Below are 14,826 nucleotides of genomic sequence, written 5' to 3'. Positions count from 1 at the left end.
TCATTTTTATAAATGGCATGATGAATGGTAAAAAGTGCTGAAACTAGAGATTTTCATTCTCATTATCAAGCGCAACTTTGTTGGTGTGTTGAAGTGAAGAAGATTCATATAACAGGAATTCTTTCAAGTCCTATAGACATAATTAGTTGTACTGCTTACTATCTAAATAACCAGCGTGACAGTTAAAAAAACTATATCAGCATTGGGCAGATGAGGGTAAGGTTATCTGAGTCAATATGGATTTGTGAAGGGGCACTCTTGTTTTAGTAATATGCTAGCCTTTTATTATAAAGTTACAACAGCAATAGATGAGGGAAAGGCATATACAGTCAACCCTCACATAACGCGATTAATTCGTACCGCGTTATATGGAAACCGTGTTATAAGAAACTCAGATTTAACGTGCGAACCAGGTTAATTCGTGCCGCATTATATGGAAACCACGCTATAAGAAACGCAGAATTAGTACAAATCAGATTGATTTGTACCGCATTATATGGGAACCACATGGAATCTGCTTGATAAGATTTCCACTCATTGGAATCTTTTTGGCTATACAGTCTTCCAACCAGATCATCGATGCTCGTTCCATTTTAACCATATTAATGTTTCACGCGCGGGTGACACGTTTCGCACCTAACAGACAGCCATCTGCCATAGTTTTCCTTATCTTTTCGGCATTTTTCTTTACGGTTCGAATTGTAGATTCATTCAAATTTATCGATTTTGCAACAGACGATATTTTTTCTCCACCCTTTAAACGATTTAAAATTTGGATTTTGTTCTCAAGAGATATAAACTTTCTTTTTAACTGTTTTCTTGTTTCTTTTATGTCTGACATTATGCAAACCTGGGGTTAACAATTATTTTATTATTATTATATTACAACAAATAAAAAATATTACCTACAGTATTGTGTAATGTTGTCCAATTACGATAACACAAATTAAGCGAGCAAAAGGCACTTATTGAACACAAATCGTGATATATACATCTGCACGGATTTACAGACAATTTCCTACTAAGTTGCACTTAATGATGACAAAGCGGGTGGTTGCAACAGCGAAAGTTTGGCAGTGCTATTGGATTTTTTCACGCAAATACGCAACAGCCAATCATACGGTCAATTTTAAGCATTATAACAGAGCACTGTGAACAATCTCGCATTGTTTCTTCGCTTATAGGGGAATTCCCTGATAACTGAAATTGGAAAATGGTGATGTACCTCCACCAAAAAGAAGGGAATTCCCCGTTAATTTCAACTGTAAAAATTTAACACATAAATTCATGCTATAGAGAATCTTCTTAAACCAATTAAGTTGATGGAATGTTGTTGAACAGAAACCGCATTATAAGAGTACCGTGTTATAGGAGGGCTGTCGCAATTTTGGCTCCGCATTATATGGAAACAGTGTTATAAGAGTACCGCGTTGTAGGAGGGTTCACTGTACTGCCATTTTCTTGGATTTAGCAAAGGCATTTGACAGGGTGCCACATGATAAGCTGATATTTAGTTGCATCACATGGGTTTCGATGTCAGGCTGGTCAACTGGATTCAGGATTGGCTGTCCGAGAGATATCAGAGAGTTGTGTATGGTGGGGCAGTTTCAAGGAGAGAGAAGGTTACAAATGGGATCCCACAGCGCTCAGTACTGGGATCTATATTGTTTAACCTTTATGTCAATGACATTGTCAGTGGATTGCAGGGGGTTATTCAGTTGTTTGCAAATGATGTGAAACTGGGAAGGGTTATTAGTAATAGTGCAGATGTGGTAGCCCTGCAAGAGGATTTGAATAAGCTAGACAGATGAGTAAATGAATGGGGGTATCAGTTTAATGCAGCAAAATGTAACCAGTAACCACCTCTCAACAGTTCAAAAGTCTCAATCATATCACCTCTCCTCCTTCTATCCACCAAACTCTGCAGTCCACATTCTCTCAGCCTTTCCTCATAAGTAACATTGTACAGTCCTGAAATCATCTTTGTTATCTGCCTTTGTACCCTTTCACCAGTTAATTTATCCCCTTCAAATCCTGAGGACCAAATCTGAAAACAATAGTCTAGGAAACGAAATGGAATTTTGTTACCTACTAAGAGATATTAGGACTTATAGAGAGAGGTCTACGAGTGTTGTATCTGGTCACAGAATCAGATCTCTCAATAACCAAAGTTATTGACAGATTTTGACCTTGGTTGTTGACTCTTACTGCCTCTGAGTGGAGAAAGTTATCATTCAGTCATGATTTGCGAGTTTGCAAAACAGGGAATTTTCAAACAAATAATATATATGTGCAAACAAACTATAGGACAGGTGGTTATAACAATATTAGGAGGCAGCCTGAAGCAGTGCAATGGCATAAGAATCTGAAAGAGAAGGACATAAGCAGTACATGGGAAACAGTCAAGGGATATCTGAATGAAGATCTTGAGGTTTGGGACATCGATGGGATGCTGCATACTCTATTGGAGGAGCTATACTGGAGGAAGTAAGGGAGACGAGATCTGTGGTTGATGATTGATAGAAACCTGAAATTCAGGGAACATATTGCAAAGGTGGTGAAGGAAACACAGAGGATTGCTGCAATAATGAGGACACTGACCTGCAGAGATAAAAGAGTTATCATTCCGTTGTATAAGACCTTGATCAGACCACACTTAGACTATTGTTCTCTGATTTGAAGGGGTAAAGTAACTGTGGAAAGGGTATAAATATGGTTTCAGGACTGTAAATGTTAGTTATGAGGAAAGGCTGAGGGAATGTGGACTGAAGAGTTTGGTGGATTGGAGGAGGAGAGGTGATATGATTGAGACTTTTGAACTGTTGAGAGGTGGTTACAGGGTTGACACTGGGAAGTTCTTTCACTTGGTTGAACAGCAGGAAGGAGTGATGACAAGGGGCCATCCCTGGAAGTTACAAAAGAAAGCTGTGAGCAAGAGGGTGAGGAGTGGTTTCTTTGCATAGAGGGTGGTTGAACCATGGAATGCATTGCCTGATAGAATGGTGAGAGTGAGAACAGTGAATGAGTTTAAGGAGTGGTATGATAGACTTTGTGTTTCCTAGGAGGGACCTCCCACGATGATTCTCGATAGACTTGTGTTTCCTAGGAAAGACCTCCCGTGATGAGTCTTTCGACTCCATGGAGGGCTGAATAATAATAATCAAAGTGAGAAAATGACAATGAGATGTGACAATAACTGTTGGGAACATCGAGATTGAAGAATCATGAATGGGGAGATGCATGTTGCAATGTTCACATATAAATGGGTCATCAACCTTTAATAAGATAACTGACTTTTAAAGAGGCTTGGCAAGAACAAATTCCTCTCTTCAGTTTCTATGTTGACTTGACTCAACGTCGAAACTGAAGAGAACAAGGTATGATAGTTAATTGTTGCCTGTGAGTGTTCAACCTCCTATGATGAATCTTCAGAAGGCACTGAGGCTGGAAGCTGAATTTTGACTAATACTATATTAAAAATATTGCAGAAGGAAAGGTTGATACATACAAACTACCTTCAACAGATACCACAGCATCTTTCTGATTTCTTTTCTTTCTTTAATTCTATCATACTGCTTTTAGCTCCACAAATACCTTTCTAATACTTTCATGTGGCTAACTATCATCCCGCAACATTTTAAATATCAGCAAAACAATCAGAATGCTTTAGTTCTATTTCACCAAAAGGAATATTTCATTAGAAAGTACTCATATCTGATACTTTAGGATAGAGCAAATATAGTGGATCTCTAAATTGTCCAATCCTTGCCTTTTATTTAACCAATCCTTGAACAGAGTGGTATGTCAAATAACTCCTGGAACATCATTCAAACCCTTCATTTAATTATACTAAACATCTGGAATAGAATATTAACACATCTAAACAAGAGATTGGCAGATAATAAGGAGGAGGAGGAAGTTAATGTAATAAAGAAAGAATCAACGGATAGTCGTATATCAGTGTATGGTGACTCAATCAGAGGTGCGATTACTAACAAAGTGCACAAAACATGCTTTCCTGGTGGAACAATAAAGCAAATAATGGATGCGTTGCAGGAAAGTAAATACCAGGTGTCAAAATTAGTGGTAGTTATGTGCACAAAATGACAGTTGGGGAGAAGAAGAATGTTGATAGAAACTTGAAGTTGTTGCAGCAGGTAAAGAAGAATAGTGTTGTTGGGAAAGTCGTAGGCACGTTGCCCAGATATGATAGCAGTGAATTAAGAAGGAGAGCAGAGATAATGAATAAGAAGATTGCTGAGTTGTGTGAGGCAAAGGGAGATCAATTTGTAAATCTGTGGAGTGAATTTGAAGGGAAGTTCAATGGTATAAAGCTGATGGATCACATTTGAATGGGTTTGGTATTGGGCATTTAGAAAGGCTTATTGTTTTCTGAGAAGGCACAGAGTCAAGAATAATGTAGCAAATGATCAGCCTATCTGTGAAACAGGATAGCACAAATCAACAGAATATACAGCAGGAGGAAGATAGATATGAGGTTGAAGATGTGGTTGCAGCAGCACAAGGTTATGAAATGCATAAAAGTGAGGATGAGACAGGTAAGAATGGAAATCACAATCAGGAAAACGGGCTGGACAAACCAAAGAAAGAGGTGTAGTATAGCAGCCAGAATAGAGAATGGTGGTGCTGGTAGGATGGCTTAAAACACAGCAATTGTTATGTTTTTGAAACAAAAGAGCTGAGTTTGTAGCATTAGAATTGGAATAAGCGAAACTTGGTTGTCTGAGGAGGATGTGATGATGTCGAGAATAGAATTATAAGGATATATAATTTTCCAGAAGGATAGAGATGTGAAAAGAGGAGGGGGTTAATCACTGCTGTTATTAAAAATTGCTGTCAATGACTGCAGAGGAATTGTGTCTGCAAAGAGTGGAGGTTGATTCATGCAGAGATTTTGAATCTGTGTGGTGTGAAGTTGAAATAAACAGGTTGGTATATCTGACAGAATGCTGTTATAGGCCAGGGAATGCAGAGAATACTGATTGTGAAATGTTTAGGCAAATTAGTTGGGCATGTAAAAAGAAGGTGATCCTGATTGGATACTTTAATTACAGGAATATAGACTGGTAGGAGGAGATAGTGTATGGGAACAAGAAGAGCGAGTTTGTGGAATTTCTGAGAGATAAGTATCTTAAGCAGCATGATTGAAGCAACTAGAGGCTTTAATGTTTTGGATTTGGCAATAAGTTCACAAGATATAGTTGATAATGAGGTGTTGACACTGCTGCCAGTTGGTGAGAGTGATCATGAAGTACTTGTTTGGAAAGTGATGAAACAAGAAAAGGTCAGTGCCAAAAATGGATATAAGTGGAAATATAAAGCAGGTGATTATAGGAAGCTACTGTAGCCAGTTAGCATCAGCACGTTGGTAGATTAGCTGAGCAAAAAGGATGTTGATAATGCATGGAAACTCATAAGGCAGTATCTGACAAAAGCAATGTATGACTGCATACCAAGAGTTAAGCAAGTAAATAGAGTGGGAGTGAAATGGATGAACAGCGAAATTAAGCAAGTTGTGCCGGAAAAGAAAATGTTATAGAGGAGGTACAAGGTTGGTGGTGATCAGATTCCTGAAGAGTATAAGGTGCAGGTTAGAAAGGTGAAGAGCACGGTAAAGAAAGAAAAGGCACAGTATGAGGGAAGATTAGCTGGACAGCCAAGGTTAACTCAAGGTAATTTTTCTACTACATGGCAAGCAAGAGGAAGAATAATTATGGCAGATTAACAGCTGCAAAGGACACAGTGGAATTACTGAACAAGCACTTTATCAGTGTATATCATACTGGTATAAATTATCCATTACAATATATAGAAGAGAGGCAAGTATTAGGAGAATTGGAAGTGAAAGAAACGGAGATGTATCAGATGTTGGTTGAGTTAGATGTGAATAAAGCTGTGGGAATGGATGACATATCACCATGTATGCTTAAGGAATGTCCACCACAGTTAGTTATGCCTTGACCTGGTTATTTAATGAGTTTTGCAGTGGCCAAGGTTCCTAAGGAGTGGAAAGAGGACAAAATAGTACCACTCCAAGCATTGTTCTAAGACATTAGTCTCAAACTATAGGCCAGTCTATATAACTGCTGTTGTGGTCAAGGCACTGGAAAGATTGGTAAGGAATAGAATATGGAATTGAATTGAAGGACATGTCATTCTTTATGAAGGTCAGCATGGATCTATAAAGGGTAGGTCCTGTTTCAGTGATTTACTTGTATTTTATGATAAGGTGATGAGTATGTTAGATAAGATGGAATCATATACAGTGATATTCTTAGACTTTGCAAAAGCATTTGAGATTACCACATGATTGGTTTACTAGCTGCAGAGGATGGGAATAGACAGTATATTGGTTAGATGGATCAGAGACTGACTCTGTGAATGATACAGCAGGTTGTGTATGATGGAGCAGTGTCTCAAAAAAGAATGGTGCCCAGTTGTGTGCCCCAAGGTTCTGTTCTTGTACCCCTACTGTTTAACTTGTTTGTAAATGATATATCATGTGGACTGACTGGAATCTTCATTTATTTCCTAGTGATGACAAAGTTGGGAAAAATTACAAGTAGCACTGCTGATGCTGAATTCCCTCAGGAAGATTTGAACAGACTTTTTTTTTTTTACTTGAATGAATGAGGTTGCAGTTTTAATATCAATTGTTCACGCCTTTAATCTTTCTAAGGACTCTCATATCTGCTGTCTCTAGTCTTTGTTTAAGTGTTTTACTTCTGACCCCCGCTCTCAGATCCATAAGTTAAAACTGGTTTGAACACTGTCTTGTATATAGCTAATTTAGTGTTCCAACTAATTTCTCTCTTATTCCATATGAATTTATTCAATTGACTTCCTACTGTTGGATTCTGAATGAAGAGAAATTTAAATTATTAATACTCTCCTCAGAATCCAACATAATCCACAATGGCAAATGCTACATTTCTAAATATTATTTAATTTAAATCACTTGTTTATAATTCAATATTCATATAACTACCTTTGATTTTGTCTAATATTTAATTATTTAATCAAAGATGTATGTATTAATAATGACAAGACTGTATTAAATATTATTAAGCTATTTTAATTATTACTATATTAATATTATAAGAATTTGTATTTGATAATTTAACTGCGCATTATTTGAAATGTAAATATTCTCTATTTATTTCTGTTTGTAAAGTTTAACGTTATGTAATAGCTCAATTTTATTATATTTTGTTTTGTTGTCATGGAAACGTATGTTAGATAGCTTGCACATTTTGGAACACCACATGAGGAGAAGGTTTATTGAAAAGAGTTTTAGAGAGAAATCACAAGAATAATTTAGGCGGGAAAAACAGATATAAAAAGCGAGGAACGCTGGAAAAGGAGGAAGCATTAGAGAAGGATTGGCATTAGGTTGGAATCGGAGCATTCGGGAATCACAGTGCGATAATAGCGAGTCAGCAAGTCACTCAAGCAGCTAATAAAGTCTACTAGTCAAGAAGCAGTTAGCTAATAAGTTGTAGAATAACAATTATAGCTACGGAAAACAGCTAAGAGACTATTAAATAGACTAGCGATAGTTGAATTGAGATTTAATTTCAGCGCCGACCTTTCAAGGACATACGGAACCTTGAGGCAAAGCACGAAGTTACTAAAGAATAGTAGAGCTGTAAAGTTGAAGTATACCAATAGCTCTGTTTAGAATTGTAGTGTCTAAGAATTGATTGAATGCCGGAAGAATGAACAACTGTGCATATAAAACCTAAAGTTAAGGAATTATTGTGTTGCCCTATTTCATGAGTGATCAGTAGTACTTTACGCAACAACGTTTGTTTATGTGCGTTGTGACCGATGATTAATTCAGTTATTGCTTAGAAGAATTATTTTAATGAGTGCCATTTACTGTTTAAAGCATTTACAGTTATAAAAAGTGTATATGTATAAATAGATGAAGATAGAAGATTATCGGCAAGATTATTCCAACCATTAATATTTCTATACAGAGAAGAGTGCGAGTTTCATCCTAGAATTTCCTTATATTAACAGTAACTATTGCGGAGAATTAGCTAAAGCGTATATTTAAAATTGTTTGTGAAGAGGTATTACTGCAATTTTTGTTGTATTTGGAACTTAAGGAACTGTGAGAAGACTGTATTATAGAGACAACAGATTTACCATTGTATGAGTTGAAGGATTGAATTTACCTGAAGAGTTAAAATGTTTGTGATATCTTAATTAATGATTTAAACTTAAGTGTAAAATTTGTGATTTTAAAATTAAATGTTTGTTTTTGTTTATCTAAAGTTGTATTTTGCCTGAATCTCTTTTACTGCACCATTCATAAAATATTCGAACCAAAGCAGGTAAATTAAATAAGTCAAATATACTCAGCCAGTATATATTTTAAGGAGAAATAGTTGAAGGTTGATTTTTCTTCATTTCTTGAACTAATTCAGATATAGAGTGGCGCAGTCTATAAATATAAATTTTCTCTATATTTGTATTAGAAATCAACTAGCAACTATTTTTTAGGTTAAGAACATCGTAATAACTAAATGTCGGATCCAAAGTATAGATTAAGAACAAGTAGGATCCAACACTACCATACCAGCTTTGTTGATTCTGTTGTCTATTTCTATATTTAATTTACCATCTTCACTAAAAATCGTGCCTAAGTAGCTGAAATGTTTTACTTGTTCCACAGGTTCCCTGTTCAAAACGCTGTTGATATTTTCAACAATTCTACCTATTTTCATTGTCTTTGTCTTTTTAATACTGACCTTCATACCATATCTATTACAACAGTTTTAAGCACCTCTGTAGCACAATTGGAAGAATGACAGCACATTGCGCCCTTCGATTGGAATATGCGAAGTTTGATTCTCGTCGCTACGGAAGGAATCTTTATCTGGACAATTTGAATTGGAGATGAGTTAGTCGATCTCATACGGAGGTAGCAGGGTATTTTCTCCCGGAAACTCTAGTTTTTCATCCCACATACAGACAAATCGACCATTCAGAACACACGCAATTTACAGACAAAAAATACTAGTTGTGGTGGTGGTTGTGGTGGGTAAATGGCGTTAATGGAGACGATTCATACTTGAGGTTCGGTGTAGTGGTTGAGACAGTTGCAGGTGTCCTCCCGCGATGAGTCTTCAGACTCCTTGGAGGTATCAGGAATAATGATAATCTTGCAAACTTGTAACGGATTTATTTAGAAGTATAACATCATCTGCATAAAACAAAGAGCTGACATTAACATCTCCAATTCTGATATCATGTTTCATACCACTTTCCTTCATAATGTGATCCATATAGATAATGAATAACAGAAGGGATAATGTACATCCTTGTCTCACACCAGATTTAACATTAAACCATCTTCCTGTACTTCCTTCAATTCTAACTCTGACTTACAATTCAAATAAAGACTAAGTATTGCTTGATATAATGCCACATTGACACCATATAACTGTAGTGTATTGAATAGCTTCTCTCTTTGCACCTTGTCATATACTTTTTCCAGATCGACAAAACTTAAATACAGATCTTTGTTATATTCCCATGCTTTCTCAACTATCTGTCATAAAGTGAAGATCTGATCCTGACAGCTTCTATTTGGCCTGAATCCAGTTTGTTCTTCAACAAGCTTTTCTTCCACAATTCTTTTCAACCGTTTCTCAGGTATACTTGCATAAATCTTGCCAGGAACACTGTAATGCAGTGCAGCCACTGGAAGACTTTTATACCACCATACTTCAGCATTTCTGGTCGAATATCATCTACTCATGCTGCCTTTTCACATTTCAAGCCTTTGATGGCTTTAGCAATTTTTCGAGTAATTACTCCATACTTCCAGGATATCTTTTCTCCTGTTTTCATGTCACCTTTATCATCTTCAACTCCTTTTAAAACACTCTTCTTCAACATCTAAGCTTCTTCAACAACTTCCAGAATATCTTACCACCTTCTTGATATTTATTTTCTATGTTCTTGCCCAAGTCCTCCTATGACTTTTGTTTAGCTAGTTTTACACAGCGTTGTGCTTTCTTACAGGTGTCTCTGTATTCTCTGAGAGCAAAAGCTGACTTATTTGCCAGGTAACTTTTGATATGCTTTCTTCATTTCCTTCACTGCCTCTAACTTTCTGTATCCACCATGGAGTTCTGATTTTTCTATCTTTGCAGACAACCTCACCACATGCCTCTCTGGCTGAATGAATCGGGGTTTTCTTCAAGGCTTGCCACTGAATCTCCAAGGATTGGTTCCTGTTCTCAAACGCTTTCATTTTTTCTTGAATAATCTTTGTGTATTTTAGTCTACAGTTCACATCTCAGAGCTGCTCAACTTTTATTCACTTTAAAACTTTCTTACATGTTATTCTTTTCAATATGAAATTCAATTTTATCCTGCTCAAGACTAAATAGCGATCACTTCCAATTTCAAATCATCTGTACACTCTGGTGTCTTGCACCAGGGAGAAAACATCACTATCAACAATAATTTTAGTCTACAGTTCACATCTCAGAGCTGCTCAACTTTTATTCACTTTAAAACTTTCTTACATGTTATTCTTTTCAATATGAAATTCAATTTTATCCTGCTCAAGACTAAATAGCGATCACTTCCAATCTGTACACTCTGGTGTCCTGCACCAGGGAGAAAACATCACTATCAACAATAACATAGTCAATGAGACTTTTCTTATTCCTTGCTTCTTCTCTCCATGAGAATTTATGTACATTTTTAAGTTGAAACATGGTGTTAGTAATAACTAGTCCATGTCCTGAGCAGAAATCCAACAGGTATTTGCCATTATTATTAGCTTTGCTCTTTTCTCCAAATTTTCCCAAAATATTTTTATATGTCTGACAATCATTTCCTACTCTGCTATTTAGATCCCCAACAAGGACCAGCTTTTCCTTTTTCATTGTGTCAGTTGCTTTTTCTAAAGCATCAAAAAATTCCTCCACGTCTACCTTAGTAGAACCCTTTGTTGGACCACAGGCAGTCCAATTCCCCATTCTGATATTTGCCCACATCACTTTACTTGAGACTGCCTGCCATTCAAGATTAGCCTCTTATTTTGTGTTGAATACCATGGCTATTCCTTTTCCTGGATTGTCATTTCCTGAATATAACATTTTGTATTTATTGCTCAGAAAGATCTCACCAGTTTTTGTCTTTTTTGTATCAGTCACCTGTATCATGTCAATCTGGTACTTATCTAATTCTTCAGCTAGCTCCATTTCTTTGCCATTCAGGCTTCATATGTTGATAGTACCGATCTTTAACTCTGGTGATTTGAGTTGGGGTGTGCTTTCAGATTTGTTCCAGCAGCTGACTGTTCACTGTTCGCCCTGGTTCCCTGGCAAAAACAACGGGGGCTTTGTTTAACCAGGCAATGCCTCAGCCGGCATAAAATTTTGTCATGTTGTACCATCATTTTCTTTATTGGTTTAAGCCAATAAGGATACAATTTGGTCGGCTAAATCCCAAATTGCCAGCCCATCCTCATTCGTTCGGTATCCAGGTAGATACCCAACAGGGTGCATCATGAGAAGGTGAGGATTGGACTTTAGGTCAGTGGATTATCTAAACAAAATTAATTGCTTCCACAATACTATCAAGTTCACATTGGAACTAGAAAAAGATAATAAACTTCCATTCCTAGACATCCTTATTAAGAAACGAACTGACAATAGCATCAACCTGTCGGTATATAGAAAACCTACCAACAGTGGACGCTACATCCATTTCATCTCGTCTCATCACATATCCCAAAAACTCAGCAATTTCCATATGCTTAAAAACAGAGCTATACAGTGTGCCACAGACCCTGGCAACTTACAAGAAGAATTAATGAAAATATCCAGAGATCTACCTCTAAATGGCTACCCTACAAGACTCATCAACAAGATTCTCTTCAATGACATAACACAGAGACAACGAGATGAAACTCAATACATCAGCTCTATAACAATTCCATTTGTTAGTACCATATCCATAAAATTAGCTCTTCTTCTAAAACCATAAAATATCAGAGTAACCTTCAAACCTATGGAGACCATTCAAAAGTTTATAAGATCACCAAAAGATAGCCATCCTTTCTACAAATACTCTCTGGAGTTTACAGCATACCCTGTTCATGTGGCATCAATTACAATGGACAGACATCTAGAAGTTTTGAAACAAGAAAGAAAGAACACATAGCCTATATAAGGAATAGACAAGATATATCAGGACTTTCTTCCCACTTCGCCTCTACCAACCATAATATTGAATGGGATATGAGTCATATGCCCTACATAGAAGAGAAATACCATTCTAGAACATTCAAAGAAGCTGCTACAGTCGCCCGTTCAACAGGTAACTTAAATAAGAATCAAGGCCTAATCCTACCAGATATATGGAAAACTCTTATTAGATCATTTAACCAAAAAGAAATGAACTTTCATGAAAATTACAACAAATAAAACATTATACTTGCGACACGCGTATTGTATCACGCACAGTGATAACTTTATATAATTTTTAGAATTGTCGGTTAGTTTCCTAGTTTTTGTTACTTTCCATTGCTTACCAGTGTATCCCTGAAAATGTTGACAGATATTAGTCAGTGAAGCATGTCGGATATTGAACAATTATTTACTTGACTAACATACCAAATTAAGTCTTTAATTTAGTAATACTAGTGGTCAAGTAAAAAGGTCATAATAATGTATTATTTTGTTAATATTATATTTATACTCAAAGATGATAAAATCATGCAATGTCCAAAACAGTACCCAAACACATTTAAAAAAATTTAAATGCTAAAAACTGTTCCAGAAAAATTTTAAAAACTTAATATGAACTGAATTCAGTGAAAGAATTCATGAAAAGCCTATATAAGGAATAGACAAGATATATCAGGACTTTCTTCCCACTTCGCCTCTACCAACCATAATATTGAATGGGATATGAGTCATATGCCCTACATAGAAGAGAAATACCATTCTAGAACATTCAAAGAAGCTGCTACAGTCGCCCGTTCAACAGGTAACTTAAATAAGAATCAAGGCCTAATCCTACCAGATATATGGAAAACTCTTATTAGATCATTTAACCAAAAAGAAATGAACTTTCATGAAAATTACAACAAATAAAACATTATACTTGCGACACGCGTATTGTATCACGCACAGTGATAACTTTATATAATTTTTAGAATTGTCGGTTAGTTTCCTAGTTTTTGTTACTTTCCATTGCTTACCAGTGTATCCCTGAAAATGTTGACAGATATTAGTCAGTGAAGCATGTCGGATATTGAACAATTATTTACTTGACTAACATACCAAATTAAGTCTTTAATTTAGTAATACTAGTGGTCAAGTAAAAAGGTCATAATAATGTATTATTTTGTTAATATTATATTTATACTCAAAGATGATAAAATCATGCAATGTCCAAAACAGTACCCAAACACATTTAAAAAAATTTAAATGCTAAAAACTGTTCCAGAAAAATTTTAAAAACTTAATATGAACTGAATTCAGTGAGTGATTTCTCCTGTGACTGCAAAACATGATAGTGTCAATATTATTATTTGTCATTTGTTGAAGTAAAAAAAAAAATTCTCTCTCTCTCTCTCTCTATATATATGTGTGTGTGTGTGCGTGTTTATATAAATATTTCATAAAAAACAAAAAAAATTTGACCCTTTGTGGGCATGATGTTCTAAAACCCTCCAACTAGAAGAATAATAGGATAAAAAAAACAGCCTTACAAAAAAAAATTTATGTAATTTAAATACTAATATTATTATGTATTATTCTCAATTAAATAACTCTGCCTTTAACAGACAGGAGAGATATAAAGAAAGCTCTGCAAAAAAAAAAAAATAGCATAATTTAAATATACTTATTTAAATGAATACTATTATGCATTATTCTAGATCGAAGAATGCTCTACCTTTAACAGCACAGATATAAAAGTACTATTGCCATATGCTAGGGAACACAGAGGGTGAAAGAGGTGTTTTGAGCTTGGCAAGGTGAAAAGTATGATTATTGGAGATTTTAACTAGAGCAGTATAAATTGGGAAGGGATAACTACATGCAGCAGTAATAGAATAGAATTTCTGGAATTGCTTAGGAATAATGTCATTGACAACTACAAGCAGTAGCAGGCACAGGAGTTTTGGATTTCGTCATAGCATCAGAGGATCTCATTATAGTTGAGATGGCATCCCTGATCCAGATGGAAAGAGTGACCATGTGGTATTGACTTCGAATATATAGTTAAAAAAAAAAAAAAAGAATTTGTGTTCAATTAAAAGACAGGTGATTACAATAATCTGAGATATCAGATTGGGACAGATCCAACATAAATGGAGAAACTGAAAGGTCAAGATATCACTAGTGAGTGAGAACTAGTGAAAAAATAATTATTAGCAGCAATAGTAAGTTGTATACCTCAAGTAAAAAGAGAACACATTTTGGTTTAAACTGGATGACAAATGATATCAAACAGAAACTGCAAGTGTAAAAGAGGTCATGAAGAGATATAAGGAGACAGATGAAGAGCAGATGCAAGAAAAATACAACTCAGACATCCTTGTATTATAAGGGTGTGACTAGTATTATAAGGACAGCAAAACTTGTATATGAGAAGAGATTAGTCTATGATCCAAAGGAATTCTTTCATTATGTGGCAGTAGGATGAAGAATAATTGTCATTAAGAATGACAATGGTAAACAAAGATGTGAACAGAGTGACTAATGCATAAAGGTGGCTCCAAGACAGAGAGGTAGCAAACTACAGATCAATTAATATATTAGG

At 35.7% G+C, this 14,826-nt stretch overlaps 1 protein-coding gene across 9 annotated transcripts in view; it reads right to left on the bottom strand.

Moving 5' to 3' along the window:
* LOC150104397 (NAD(P)H pyrophosphatase NUDT13, mitochondrial-like) overlaps nucleotides 1-14,826 on the bottom strand; it is a 581,172-nt gene that overhangs the window by 129,402 nt on the left and 436,944 nt on the right. The window lies entirely within an intron of this gene.

This window comes from Typopeltis vanoorti, chromosome 8, assembly GCF_054136105.1.
Source record: "Typopeltis vanoorti isolate ZY-2024b chromosome 8, IOZ_Tvanoo_1.0, whole genome shotgun sequence".
NCBI classification, from domain to species: domain Eukaryota; kingdom Metazoa; phylum Arthropoda; class Arachnida; order Uropygi; family Thelyphonidae; genus Typopeltis; species Typopeltis vanoorti.
This window is presented reverse-complemented; position numbering and strand designations above follow the sequence as displayed.